The 16,159-nt window shown below is 38.0% G+C and overlaps 1 protein-coding gene across 1 annotated transcript in view; it reads right to left on the bottom strand.

The window, feature by feature from the left end:
- Window positions 1-13,622, bottom strand: part of ZRANB1 (zinc finger RANBP2-type containing 1) — a 56,323-nt gene extending 42,701 nt beyond the window's left edge. Inside the window, exon 1 of the mRNA XM_081329552.1 lies at window positions 13,400-13,622. The gene's annotated coding sequence lies outside the window, so the exon portion shown is untranslated. The remainder of the gene's footprint in view (window positions 1-13,399) is intronic.
- Window positions 13,623-16,159: the final 2,537 nt, after the last annotated feature.

Below are 16,159 nucleotides of genomic sequence, written 5' to 3'. Positions count from 1 at the left end.
GAGAAACAAAGTACACATAACCCCTAAAAGGGATTTCTTTATTTGATACACTTAATTTATACCTTATCTCAATCATGAAGACAGTTCTAGGCAGTTTACATATCAAGATTTAAAAAAAAAACACAGAAAGATTATCCCATTATCATCATCACAATCAACAACAAAGGTCTAATGAAATTATGTTCCTTTTTTCAAAGTGTAAACTAAACGATCAATTGATGTTTAATTTCTATGTCTGGATCAAATTTTTAGAACAGTTACTATGGCCAATCCCATGACATAAATATTATTTCTGTCATCTGCTTTAGCATTATGAAATTCAATGGTGAAAAAAGTAAGGTTCTACATTTAGGCAGGAAAAATCAAATGCACAGGTATAGTATAGGTGGTACCTTGCTCAATAGTAATAACTATGAGAGGGATCTCGGAGTCCTAGTAGACAATCACTTCAATATGAGCCAGCAGTCTGCTGCAGCTGCCAAAAAAGCCAACACAGTGCTAGGCTGCATTAACAGAGGGATAGAATCAAGATCACGTGAAATACTAATACCACTTTACAATGCCTTGGTAAGGCCACACCTGGAATACTGCATCCAGTTTTGGTCACCACGATGTAAAAAAGATGTTGAGACTCTAGAGAGGGTACAGAGAAGGGCAACAAAGATGATTGGGGGACTGGAGGCTAAAACATATAGGGAACGGTTGCTGGAATTGGGTATGTGTAGTTTAACGAAGAGAAGGGTGAGGGGTGACATGATAGCAGTGTTCCAATATCTCAGGGGCTGCCACAAAGAAGAGGGAGCCAAGCTATTCTCCAAAGCACCTGAAAGCAGGACAAGAAGCAACGGATGGAAACTAGTCAAGGAGAGAAGCAACCTAGAACTAAGGAGAAACTTCCTGATAGTTAGAACAATTAACCAGTGGAACAACCTGCCTCCAGAAGTGGCGAATGCTCCAACACTGGAAGATTTTAAGAGGAGACTGGACAGCCATTTGCCTGAAATGGTATAGGGCAGACATGTCAAACACAAGGCCCGGGGGCCAGATGCGGCCCGCGAAGCCATCCTGGAAACAGTGAGGGAACGGCCCCCACTGCCTTGGCCCTGGCCCAGAGACCCTCCTCTTGCCAAAGACCCTCAGATCTGTCCCTCATAGGCACCCTTGATGCGAACCATGTAGAGCTGGCCACGCCCACCCAGTAGGCCATATGCACTTTAGCCATGCCCACCCAGTAGGCCACGCCCACCCTGGCCATACCCACCCGGCCCCCTGAGGGCAACCGCAATGCTGATGCGGCCCTCAATGAAATTGAGTTTGACACCCCTGGTATAGGGTTTCCTGCATGAGCAGGGGGTTGGACTAGATGACCTCCAACGTCCCTTCCAACTTACTTATTATTATTATTATTATTATTATTATTATTATTATTATTATTATTATTATTATTATTATTATTACACTTCAATTGACTCATGCTCAGCTTATTTCAAATTTGATTCAGAATTAAAGACTTACTAACATTAATAATTAATCTGTCACAACAGTTGTAATGCTAACTAGGGTCAGGGCTGAAAAAGGAAGAGAAAGGGGAAATTCACCAAAGATAAAGAAGTGAATGAATCTAGCATATTTAAGACTAGTTCCTGATTTGCAGAGTAATAATATTTTATTTATTTACTTCAAAGATTTATATAGCCCACCCCTCTTATATCAAAATCAAGGTGGCTCCGAATCACTTTATAAAGTAAACAGCCAACAATATTTCTGCTCAAATCTCAATGCAACTGAGCTGAACATGAACTACATTTATCATGAAAAACAGTCACTCTATATTGGTATTACATTGTAAATTACTTCTTTAAAATGTTATCGAATTAAAATAGTAGCAAAAATACATTAATTTCAATGCGCAATATTACACATTCTCGAGACTGACTTATAAAACTCTAGAATCTTCACAAGAGGAACAGAGATGTCATGAATGTTGTATTTGATAAAACCTGGAAGTAGTAGAATAAAGCCTTTTTTGAAACTATGAACAATTTGAAATATAATTCTGTAGTAGAATGTAATTGTTAATTGTTTTTTAACTTTTGTATTTTGTATTGGTTTGGTTTTTAAATACCCTGTAAACCGCCCTGAGTCCTTCAGGAAAGGGCGGTATATAAATCTAATAAAATAGAAAATAGAAATAGAATAATGAAAGTAACTAAGGACCTAAGCTTGAAAATGACAGAGAAAATAAGCCACTCATTTAAAGACTTATGTTTGCTGAAATTAAGAACAGATATTCTTATGGAAAACTGTAAACAAAAGCAGACTTCATACAGTTGGCTTAATGTTTAAATGGCTCAATCATTGTTGGATTATCCCCTGGGTATCTCCTTCCTCCCAGGTACTCAAACAACAAAAGCAGTGCAGCTTCTCCCCTCCCCCTATCTGAACAACTTACACTATTATAGCCATAGTCACACTTAGGACTTGTGAATAAATGACTCCAAAAGGGCTCAAATAACACATTATGTAATTTAATGGAATAGCGTGGAGATATACTGAGAGTTCACATATTCCATTAAGGCATATATGTAGTTTACTTGCTTTTGACCTAAAGTGATGTGTAAACACTGCCAATTGTGAAAGAGATAACTAAACACAAAAAATAAACAAATCTAATAAGAAAAAACATTTTGAAAAACCATTATTTTCTAAACACATTTAGAGAAAAGATGAGTTGTATTTCTCTCAATGCAAACATGAATTTGCCAATTCAGAGAACAATGAATAGCCTTGAAGTATCATTTTTTGTAAACAGGGTGTTGAATATTCTTTGCTGAATGCACTAATAGCAGTATTTATGTGATGAAAGTAAAGTATCTGTATGAATAAACTGAATTCTCTGCAAATAGCTCAACAAGTTTAAGTCAAGCATCTGTGGCATTCCCTTGTTTAATGTATTAACAGTAAAATGTACGAGGAATGCTTTTAGATGGATTTAGAAATGGATGAAAAATTATATCCAATGTGTGTACATCAGCGTCTCCACATCCAGTAGAAGTGTCAAATGAAGAACTACGAAGCTCCAGTATATGCCCTATGCTATTCAACATAAATAACCTGGATGACAGATAAAGAAAATATTAAATTTACAAGATCAAAACAAAAAGAGACAGTAAACACGTTAGAGAACAGAAACAGGATTAAGAGGGTAAAAAAAATGGGTAAAAACCATCAAGATGAACACCAACAGAGATAAACGGGAAGTTAAACTTGGATAGGAAAAATCAAGGTCATGGTGGGAGAGGGTAATCATATTAGGCACTGGTACTTGCAAAAAGAGATTTGGTTTTCTTGGCAGATCACAAACTGAATATGAGCTACAAAATAATACAATTCCCAAAAAAGCAAGCGCAACTTTAAGCTACATCTGAGTTGCTATCTATTCCTCTCCATTTTGAACTAATCAGTCTACACATAGAATAACGTATTCTATTCAGTTCTGAACAAACATTTTAGGAAGGAACAAACTGGATTGTATCCAAAGTAAGATTAAAAAGATCCTGGAAGTGAATACTTACTTAGCGAATGGTTAGAGATATGGATATATTTAGGCTGGAGAAGAAAAGACAGCTGTATTCAAGTATCCAAAGGGCTGTCATGTAGAAGAGAGGGAAGAATTCTTCAGAGTTTTTGTAGAAGGAAGAACAAGAAAATATGTCCCAAGCTAGTGAAAAATGTGAAGCTCAAAAGAGGTTGGATCTTTCAGAAAGACAACAATCAGAAAAATACCTCCAGATTAAATATGAAATACTTACAAGGAAAGAGAAATAAAGGATTTTGAATGGCCTTTGCAGTCCCCAGACTTAAATATTATTGAAAATTTGCAGAGATTTCAAACATTCAATACATGCAAGAACTAAAAATGTTTCTGAACTTGAAGAATTCTGCAAAGAAGAGTAGGAAAAATTTCCCAAAACATTATTAAATGTTTAGAAGTTATTATTTCTACCATAGAAGAAAAGATTTTCCAAAGTCTGTGCCTGCCACATTCATTGTTTTCTTATTTAAATTTGTAAACAATAAGCATGTATTTACATTAGAAGAAAGAAGTTGCATTTATATATTTATATTGTGCAAAATTTGTGTCAGTTTCTATTTCCTTAAGGTTTCATCAAAAACATACAACTTAGCCAATTATTTATATGCTATCAATCTGGTGTTAACAACCACGCAGACCTTCTCCAGAATAATCTGACCTCCAACCTGGCCCTAAGGTCTTCCAACATTACACCCATTCCTACAGTAATCAAGCCCATCTACCTTGCTGCTAGTTATCCTCTTCTTTATTTTCCTTCCATCTTTCCCAGCATTATAGACTTCCCAGAGAGCTGCTACATCTTTGCATACTAAAAGCATTGTTTTGAGGGTGAATGAAAAACCATGGCTGAAAGATGGAATGTGGCTTTTAAATCTGGCAACATGCTGGCACTTAGAACAGCCAGAGCTAATTTGAAGTGTCATAAAAGGTGCAAAGCAAGCCCACTGCCAGAAAAGTCCAAAACTTTTTTCAGGACCCAGCAAACACCAAGCGAATGTGGCAAGGAATCCAGGCCATTACAGATTATAAGGTGGCTCCATTGAGATGCAAGGACGACACAGACTTCCTAAATGAACTGAATACATTTTCTGGAAGACTTGAGGCATCAAATAGCACTCCTGCTAGGAAAGCTGTGCCCCATCCTGACGAGCAAGTGCTTAGCTTTGATGTCACCTCTATCCGGAAAACACTGTGGAAAGTTAATATTCGGAAAGCAGCAGGCTCAGGTAATATCCCTGGATGTGTTCTTAAGGAATGCGCAGATGAGTTGGCTTTTTTTCTCACACATATTTTCAATCTCTCATTGCAGCAGGCAGTGGTCGCATCGTGTTTTAAGACAGCCATCATTTTGCCAGTGCCAAAAAAGCCCACAATTACAGGCCTCAATGATTACCGTCCGGTTGCACTGACATCCATCATTATGAAATCCTTATTGTATCTAGCCTCCCGCCAGCATTTGACCTGCTTCAGTTTGCTTATCAACCAAATCGCTCTACGGAGGATGCTATTTCTTCTGTTCTCCATCTGAGCTTGAAGCACTCATGTGCATTTGTTTTTTGTTGACTTCAGTTTGGCATTTAACACAATCATTCCCCAGCATCTAGTAGACAAACTGAGCCTTTTAGGCTTAAACACTCCTTTATGCAACTGGATTCTTGATTTTCTTACTAACAGGCCCCAATATCTTACTTTTTTTTCTTTTTACTGTTGAGAGTTGATCCTAAAAGGCGGAAAATATTCACTACTTTAACATCTTCATTATCAGTTCTGGTGGGAGTGGGAAAAGGCAAACAGGGATCAAAGGCACAAAAAGTGGAGCATGGGGTGTGGGGAAGACCTCAGGAGGGCCAGGCAGATGGGACTGGGCCCGTACTAGGCCTCCAATGTCTCCTCCAATCATGAGGCATCCCACACTCCACTTAATGACCTGCATGTTCATTTAATATCTTTTATTGGGGAGAGCAGGGATGGCGAGGTTGTTACGTAACGACTGCCACAACATGCAACCACAATGGACAGGCTCCATTACAGTAGTATTTCAAGGTCTACCTGCACACTGGTTTACATTCTGTTTTATTTCTGCATTGGTCAATGAAACAAATACAATACTATAAAGATAATAAATCTGTAATGTTCTCTTTACAAAACAAGATGAAAACCAGTAGCAATGCAACCCAAATGGCTCACAAAGGTGGAGACATTTATCTGATCATTAGAAACAGCATACTCAAATTGTTGTAGCCTAGTGGTTTTACTGCATGGAATGCTTCTTGAAATTTATAAAACAAAGAACCCTCGTATGAATATGTATAAAACTTTTCTTATTAAGCTACCAATCAATCCTCACATTGTTTATACTTACATTGTAGTTTGAAAAGGCAAAATGGAATGGAACTATTTAGCTTTGGCAGCATTATACAGACCAAAATATAATCCTTTGCACATTTGTTTGAGAATAAGCCTATTAAACTCAGTATGAGATGCTTCTAAGCAAGTATGCAGCTATTCAAAATATGTTGGTTGTTTAATAAAAATGTTCTAGGTAACAGATTAAGTTTTTAGACTACCTTTATAAATGGAGTTTCTTTGCTTTGTTACAAAAATTGCAAATATGTCTGTAATACATTCTACCACATATTTTAGATATGAGTGGAATAAATTCACAATCACATAAGTCCACTCTATCTGAAACATAAAATATTTAACAACTAAGTATCAAACCAGAATTGAGGCACTAGATTGATACTGATAAAAAAATGGAAATATTTTTATGCAAGTAAATGAGAATTCCATGAAATGAATCAACATGCAAATATAGAAGATATTAAGGGAAATAACATATTTTAGTATAAGAAAGGACGACAGGGAAGCACTATAGTCATTTTTTAAATAAATAAAGTACATTTGCAGATTATTGAAAATATATTTATCATTAGATCATACATTAAGTTTTCTAAAAGTATAAATATTTGAAAATACATAATGGAAGTTGTAACACCTTTCCTCCTCATAGTAAGCCACTACTTAAATTAGACTAGAACTTCAGAAGTACTCTATAATGTAGTAAGAACCTGAAACTGAAAAAGTGCAGAACTGTGAGCACAGAAACATTTCCATCTGTTTGAGAGTTCTTCAAATAAAACCAATTTTAAAATTAATAATTATTGCTTAACCATGCACCAATGCAAAGCTCTCTATCCAACTTATCTTAAAATACCATTCTCTCTTATTAATTACAAACATATTAAACAGTACCTCAATATATTAAAACTGAACAGATAACACTAGTGATGCAATATGTTTAATTTTTCCATCACTGCAATTTTCATGTACGGTAAATTAAAACCACTGCTGAGAAAATAGGTTCCAGGCCTTTTCAATTTAAATCTGTTCTAATTCTTTGTACTATCAATTTCTAACTTTAATCTTCTGCTTTCCTAAGTAGTACTGTTTATTTTTGCCTCTCTATCTTCCAAGAGATTTGTGACTTCTGAAGCACATTAGCAACATAGATGACTTATGTGTTTATTTTTTTTCCAGAGACAGCAATCTCCATTACTACCTTTGTCCCATGAAGTATTTGCATTATACCAAATAGAAATCTAGTTTTAACAAATTATGTATGTAATTCTATATTTACTAAACAGCATAAAACCCACCTCAAATAAAATTAAAGGAAATACAGATCACACGCTAAGCCTGCAAAGAAGTCTTTTGAAAGCCATTTCTATGTATAATTCAAAAGGTTACACACTTACTGTCCTTGACATTACTATTTTATGATTTGCTGAACATAACAACTGGTTCTAATGTATTTTATGACTATGTCGCATTATAACTCACTAACACTAAGGGCTAACACTTCTGTTAATTTTGTCCAAGTCCACGTATAATCTTTATTTTTATGTAAACAAATTTCTTGCCTATGGTACTAATATGTTAATACAACGCACTGAGACATAAACTAAGCCAGATTTTAACTTATTGATATTTTACTTTTCATTTGATATGCTAAATGTCCCACCAGTACCGGTACTTGGTTTTGTATGCGTGTGTTTTCAAGACAGCATATTTATAATTTATTATGGGATGATTTTTATGAATCTTTTTAAATGGGTATTTTTGTATGTTTATAGGATGTTTTCATTTATTGATGTGTATCCTGTCTTTATTTTTAAAAATAACTCAAGGCAATAAACACATCCAACACACCTTCCTCCTCCTATTTTCCCTACAACAACAACCCTGTGAGGTCTCATGGGTTTTTTTGTGTTGGGATGGGGGTTGTATTTCTGAAATCTTTTTATCTATGTACTTCATATTGTTATGTAGGCAAGATGCATTTGTGGGATCCAAGGAAGGAGGTTTTGACTGTATATTTGCAGTTAGTGCTAGTGGACAGATGGCCCCTCAGATCCAGCAGAAAGGATATACTGCAGCTCCCAATTATGAAAGAATGTCATCCGATCATTATGTTTTCATTATTATTATAATTATTTTTGCATTTATTTTGGTTGATTTTCAGATGCTTTCTGGATTTTTAACTTTGTAAGTCATCCAGAGTCACTGTAATGACATGGGCAGAGCTATTAAATAAATAAAGTAACATTCTATACTTTACAGATGAAGTTGAAAAGGTGCTTGGTCTAGTGATTAAGGCACCGGTCTTAGAAAACGGGAGAATCATGACCTCAAGTCCTTGCCTTAGACATAAAAGCCAGCTGGGTGACTTTGGAACAGTCACTCTTTCTGAGGACAATCCATCTCACGGGTTTATTATGGGGAAAAATAGGACGAGAAAGGAGTTATGACATATCTTTGCCACTTTGAGACTAGATATAAAAATAATAAAGGTGGGATATAAATAAATAAATGGTCCTTAATAAGAGGCAAGTTGGGAAGCATCCAGCCTGGTAGGGAGAAGACCTCAAGCATGAAGTTAGCCTGGAATCACTGTGCAATGGCAAAAGAGCTAGGACTGATTCCCCCAACCCCCACAAGTTCCTTGGAGCCATTTCCATTTGTTCCCAAGAGTAGGCTGCTAGACTGGGGAGATTCCTGCATTATAGGTAGAACATAATATAGTAATAAGCTTGAACTCCACACATATGGATCTGGTTATTCATGCCTAATAAAAAAATGGAAAAATATTGCATTTGGTAGCCATGCATTCTGGAGAAAATATATGTTCGAATTAAGGTCATTAGCACACGTTACCTCCTATAACTTGTCATACCAAATGACAATTAAGGGTCTTCAGGAACTTAACCACATTTTTCTCAGGAAGGGAAAATACTTCTACAAGAAGGCACTATTAGGTGCAGTATGTATACCTAGCTTTCAATCTGAAGCATAGTAGATTTCTAATAGAGCATGTATTTTGACTATGGATATTTTTTCTGTGCATCACTAAGACAAAATTTATAAGCCTAATTACAACTTGTAGTTTGCCGCTAAATAAAACATGGTTTATTGTTTGAAATGGAATCAGAAATTCATATAAACCATAACTTTTAAAACAAACCCTGGCTTAACTTTATATATGAATTAGGATAACCCTCTATGTTTTTAATGGGCAAATGAAATGTAGGAAAAAGAATAATCTTCACACCATGATAAACAAAAACTATGTATGATAATGACAATTCTTTAGGTTTCAATTACAGCTGTATGTACTAATCAACATGGCACCATATTTAATGCAAAAATCAATTTATGAGAACTTTTTATCATTATACTTCTATGTTCTGCCACAGAGCAAGCAGCATTTGGAATGCAGTTAAACTTCTCAAAATGTGACAGTTTGATAGAAGTGTGTATAACTGCTACTCAAAAAAAAATCCAAATCCCAATGGCCTATTTAATGATGGTGTATCTCTGAGGACTAGGGTAATTTGGAATAATTCTTCTCATTAAACAACTATAGCAAATACATATATCAGGATGAACACATACCAATACAGCCGTTTCATTCTACCATGAATGACAAATCTAAGTTATCACTTCCTTCCTTTCCATAAACAAGGATATGAATAAGTGCTAACTTAACGTAAATACCACTGTCTTCGCCACTACTATTCTGAACTTGTGTTACTTTAAACTTTAGAATGAAAATACTGAACTTAATACATGATGAAAAAAGTAATTTATGATTGTTTTACATACTTATAACTACTGCAGCATCCCCAAGGTCAGGTGTTCAAAATTCAGAAGCTTGGCAACTGACTCATATTTATGATGGCTGCAGTGCCCCTGGATCATGTAATCACCTTTTGTGACCTTTTGATAAGCAAAGTCAATGGGGAAGCCAGATTCATTTAACGACCATGTTACTAACTTAACTACAATGATTCATTTAACAACTGTGACAAGAAACATCGTAAAATGGGGTAAAACTCACTTAACTGTCTCACTTAGCAACAGAAATTTTGAGCTCAGTTATGGTTGTAAATCTAAGTTTCTCAAAGCAAAGCTTTTAGGATAGTTTTAGTTTGAACAGAAAAATATATTGGAAATGGATGCCTTTATTATTGCATCACTTAAAATAGGTTTTAAGTATTGCAGTGTGAACCTATCATCTCAATGTTATTCATCCTGTCCCAATTACCTATAGTTGTCAAAACTCAATTTAGGTGCTCATTCCCATTTCTAAAACCTTAAAGAGCAATTAACCAAAATGCAAGGCTGATGCCAAAGCTCAGCTTATGGAGGCCTACACAGTCCAAACATTAAGTATTTCAGATCTGGTTCTCTAAGGAGTTCTTTGGAATGGATTACAAGCTTTCCATTATTTCTTTTTCTTTCTTTGGTGGAGACTATTTTTACTTTCCATTTGTTATTGAAAGATATTGCATGGTTAATTCTTTAATGCTGCTGTTCTTTTATTATTTATATAACATTATTGTTTTTATTTGCATTTCATATTATAGCCCATTCTGATTTCTCTTTGGATGGGTAGTTTTGTTACTATAAAAAATTATTTCCAATGATTTTTAGGGCAGAAAATTAATAGCAAATAGCAAATAAAAATCTTAAAAGTTTGGTTCTGGTATAATAAATTGTGATGTTTACTTATTGCTTTGTGATTTCAATGTAATAGGATTCCATAACATCTTATTACAGAATCAGGAACCTTTCCAGCTGATGGTTACTACTGCATAATTTCATTGAATTTGATAGGTTCCTAAATAATTTGAGAAATGAAAATATAAAATAAATTAAAAGGCTATAAGTGTCAAGATCTTATGACACTTCACATAAAAATACAAATATCATGGGAAACTGATATTTTCAGCAAATCACTGGATGCCAACTATTATCATTGTGGACATCTCAGAATCAGTGGGTAACAAAATGCAAACTCCCAATCAAATAGAAGTTCATAAGCAGAATCATCCCAAAACAAAAATTAAAAAAAGAAACTTCCTGAATTAGTACTTCATAGATTAAAATAGAAATATTATTATAATTGTAAAAAATAGGTATTTTAAATAGTAAAACTGTAAGTGAATAATTGCTATTGTTTAATGGCACTAACTTATGCTCTCACTTGTATCCTTTCACGAATATAAGAGCTAGATAAATATTGCCTCTAAAATCACAGAATGTATAAAGTAAGAAGCATGCATCAGTTATGTCATCTCCCATGATGAGTTTGAGGAGAGACACCTCTTAATTATAAGAACATTTGTATCCAAACTATGTTTTGGTCCCTTTGCGCATCCTGATTTCTATGCTGATGGCTAAGACAAAAATATTACCTTATATAACGAATTTTAGATAACATGCTGAGATTGCTATTAAAATGCCAGAAAAATATAGAAAAAAATAACATGTATTCTCAAACAAACAAAACCAGCATGGGAAACATGTAAACCGCAGAAAATGTCTTCTGTAGCAGTCCAGGCATACATAAAGTGACTTAAATGACCTCTAAAAAAAACTTTGTTGTAATATTGGAAGAATCTTAGGAGTTTGTTTTTTTTAAAAGCTAGAACTAATTACCGGTAGTACACATTCTCATACCGACTTGATGCTATTTGTAAACATGAACAAATCAAAGATGTAGCCTATTTTTTTTCTAAAAAAAAAAAAACTACTTGGCTGCACAAAATAATATCCATGTCACTTTAAGCAACGATAAAGGATTTAACCTCTGTACCTTAAAAATCCAGTTTATAGCAGGCTGTTTTGCAAATACACACAAGACAGGCACAGGTTATAGCTATGAATAACGACAGAGGAGGAGAAACAGCAGAGCTATGACCTCACTATAGTAAGAAGTAGCTACTGCAGCACTGAGAAGGTAGATAACTAAGAATACAAAGCACCTGTCCCCTTGCATTTGGAAAATGCTATTTATATTAAAGCTTGGACACAAACAACGGCCCATGGGGTATTTTACAGCAACATAATCCAAGATGATTGTACTAAATTCCCTCTTTAAATACAGGAGCGATGGTACCAAGGCAGGACACACTGCCCATCGGAAAAACTCTCTCTCTCTCTCTCTCTCTCTCTCTCTCTCTCACACACACACACACACACACACACACACACACACACGGAGGTAAACAAAACAAAGAGTTACAATATTCAGTAGCTTTCCAAAAACCTCAGAGGCAAAGAGTGTGTGACTCAGGACACATGATCGGCAGCATATAATGTTTAGAGCAGCGTTTCCCAACCTTAGGAACTTGAAGATGCGTGGACTTCAACTCCCAGAATTCCCCAGCCGGGGAATTCTGGGAGTTGAAGTCCACGCATCTTCAAGTTCCTAAGGTTGGGAAACACTGGTTTAGAGCCAAACTCTCTCGCTAGCAACCACCCAAGGGTAGAATGCCTTAGTAAACAACCGAGTTGCAACAGAATCCCTTCCCACTCTCCCCAGCAGGTGCAGGGAGATCCCAGAAAAGGCCGGAGGGGGGGTGGGGAGCCAAGACCAAAGATCCTGACCTCGCTTTTTTTTTGGGGGGGGGGTCTTCTTTCAGAGGGACCTCAAAGTCAAATCAACCGGGCAGGAAAGTTTTGAGAAACATCCCACGGCTCTCCTGTGGGCGCCCTTCCTCGGCTGGAGCGAAAGCTTCACGGGCCAGCAAAAGACCAAGGCAGCGCCGAGACTCAAAGACAGGAACCCGAAAGAAATTATTCGGACGAGCTTTAGTTAATTTGGGGCGGGGGGAGGGGGGGGGAAAGAGTGTGTGAGTGTGTGTGTGTGTGTGTGTGTTTGGGGATGATTTATTTTCAATTTTCTGTATTTGTACATTTTGACATTTATGCCACTGTTCACCGCCCATGAGTCCTTAGGGAGAAGCGCGGTATACAAATCAAATCAAATCAAATCAAATCAAATCAAATCAAATCAAATCATAAATAAATAAATAAATAAATAAATAAATAAATAAATAAATAAATAAATAAATAAATAAATAAATAAATAAATAAATAAATAAATAAATAAATAAATAAATAAATAAGGGGTAGGGATGGGAAGTAAGAGAGAGAAAAGGCTCGGGACTCAGGTAGGATCCAGGAAGAGATGAGACCAGAGAGCCGATTCTGTGGCTCCCTCAAGCGCCGCCGGACGCTTCGCCTCCGCTCCTCGCCTCCTTTCAAGGAGAAACTCCATAGTTCAGGTCCGAAAACTGCCTCACGTTCAAACCCGGGAGAGGAGGGGGGGGGGTCTTTAAAAGAAGGTTCAATGCGAGACGAATTTTTTTTTTAAGTTCCAAAAAGGCTGATAAGCGTTATTATATCCCTCCCGTCGCAGGACGGCCGAGGAAAGGGAAGGGAGGCTTTCCGTACCTTGCAAGGCTGTCCTTGGATCCCGCCACCGTCTCCTCAGCAGCTGCCGCCTCTCCCTCTCATCCACATCCCACCCACCCATGCACTGCGCCGCACCGCAAGCTGCGGCTAGCTGCGGCCTCCTGCTTCCCCCCCCTCCCCCCCCCGGCTCAGGACATGGTTTCTTCCTGGGTGGCTCGAAGGACGTAGTCAGTCGAAGGACGCTACCACCCAAACGGGAGGCGGGGGGGGAGTCAAAGGACGAGCGAAGGCGATCCCGCCGCCCTGTAATCTATCCCTGCTCGCCTAATGGCGGCGGCTGGAGTGGCCCAAAGCAAAATAAACCCCCATACGGCAAAGTGACTGGAGCTCGCACGTCAGTCTGCCCGGCCTGCAGCCCTGCCGCGCGCTCATTCGCCAAGACAGCGATGCCAGTCGGCCAATGAAAGAGCGTCTCTTTGAAGACGAACAGCTGATGTCATGTCGTTCCAATTTGGGGGGCGCTGATTGTGAGGATGCTCGAGAACTCTCGCCTAATCCGCTCTCCGGGCTTAAAATGGGGGAGAGCGGGGAGGACCCCCCCCTGCAGGCGCTTTCTACCCATCTCTTCGGGCTCCAGAGCCAGACAACAACCACCTTTTCGGTTTGCGCTCTGAAAAAATAGAGACTAGCTTGGGGTGCTCCGAAAGAAGCTTCTCCTTCCCACGAACTGGCAGCTTGCAGCGGTATCAATTCTCTGCGACATCCTCACTTATTCCCTCCAGCCAGGGGTAGGCAACCTTGGCTCTTTTATGACTCATGGACTTCAACTCCCAGAATTCCTGAGCCAGCATAGCTCAGGAATTCTGGGAGTTGAAGTCCATGAGTCATAAAAGAGCCAAGGTTGCCTACCCCTGCCTCCAGCCTCTGCTTCCTGTTGCAGTCCTGACAGGTGCTTCTCATTCTCTGATCCCTTGGCTTAATATTGTGCGCACACACACACACACACACACACACACAGATGGATTCACAGTTCCTATCTTGCAGACAACAAATTTTTTGGGTCTTTGGCACAAGTGGTTAAGGCATCAGACTGGAAACTAGGAGACCATAAGTTCTAGTCCCACTGTGGGCGCAAAGCCAACTGGGTGACAATAGGCCTGTCCTCCTCTCTCAACCCTAAGAAGGCAATAGCAAACCATGTCCAAAAACTTGCCAAGAAAGGTTTATAGACTTGTCCAGGCAGTTACCAGGAGTCAACACTAACTTCAAGGCTTATATCCCAAAAGTGCTTTTTTTCACAAGGCAACTGGACTTTCTTGTTTTTCTTTGAAGACATTTCACTTCTCATCTAAGAAGCTTCTTCAACTCTGACTGGATGGTGGGGAAATGGCAGGATTTATACTCCTTGCAGACAGCTGGTCGTTTGCCAACACAACATACATGCACCCTTCAAACCCAAGACTACACTAAGGCGGAAGCTTGTCCACCCCAAAGATAAAACACCCAGACACAAACTGAGCAACATGGTATATGCAGTACAATGCAGTGAGCCATGTGCAAATCTATACATTGGAGACACAAAACAACCACTTCCTAAACTCGTGGCACAACATAGGAAAATAAACCTGTCAGGAAGAGATTCAGCAGGCCATCTGCATTTAAAAGAAAGGCTACTCTTTTGAAGACAGCAAAGTCCACATTTTGGACAGAGAGGACCACTGGTTTGAAAGAGGGGTCAAAGAGGCCATCTATGTCAAAACTGAACAGCCCTCTCTCAACAGAAGGGGAGGGATATGACATCATCTATCTCCAGTCTACAACACAGTCCTTTCAATAGTTCCAAGAAGGCCCCACAGCCATTTGCACTACTCAGATGACGAGGGGAGGGCTTCAAGGACTGGCTAAAAGAATGCAAATGAGCAGCTGTCTGCAAGGAGTATAAATCCTGCCATTCCCCACCAGCCAGTCAGAGCTGAAGAAGCCTCTTGGATGAGAAGTGAAATGTCTTCAAAGAAAAACAAAGTCCAGTTGCTTTATGAAAAAAGCACCTTTGGGACAACCATGACCTGGATGACTGAGAATCTCATTGAAGGCCTATACATAAAATTACCAAATATTTCTTATTGACAGTTATTAAGATTGCCCAAAGAGTTAAAAATAGGATACTACAGGCCTTGTGACCAGCTCCTATAAGGACAATGGGATATGGGGAACTAAGTAATGGAAAAGGGATGGGGTGGAGGCTAGTGGTTCCCCAGATAAACTAAGGCAGGGGAGTTTTCATAATGAAGAGCAAAGCAAGATGCCCTCTTGTCTTTCTCTTCCCCATTGAACATCTGATGGTTATTCTGAAATGGTATAAGGCAGCATCTTTTGGCTCATTACATCACACCAAGTGGAGGAAAACAAGAATTTTAACCTTGGTTTGCTATAAATTGAGCCTCCATTTGACACATAGTAATCTTATTGCAAAAACTTTTATTCCTTTTGCAATAAATTTACTTATCAGAGACCTGTGTCCCTGAATGCCTGCCTAAACCTGCCTCCAGATCTAGAGTTTGTTGAAAGAAGCCTGACAAAACACATGCCAGTTACAACTGAACTATGGCTTCCTAAAAGTCTGTATTTTTGCTAATTGAACCATTACTATAAAATGTTAGTGCTGCTGTAAATGATATTCCAGTGCATTATAAAGTAAATGATTTTGATCTATTTAAATGAAGAAAGAGGCAGAGTATGTTTACAGTTGGGCATTTGAATCCTTTCCGCTGCTGTAATCTTGCTGCTATATCCAACAAG

The sequence above is a fragment of the Vipera berus genome, assembly GCF_964194415.1.
Source record: "Vipera berus genome assembly, chromosome: 5".
NCBI classification, from domain to species: domain Eukaryota; kingdom Metazoa; phylum Chordata; class Lepidosauria; order Squamata; family Viperidae; genus Vipera; species Vipera berus.
Note: the sequence above shows the minus strand (reverse complement) of the source record. Positions and strands in the feature narration are given on the sequence as shown.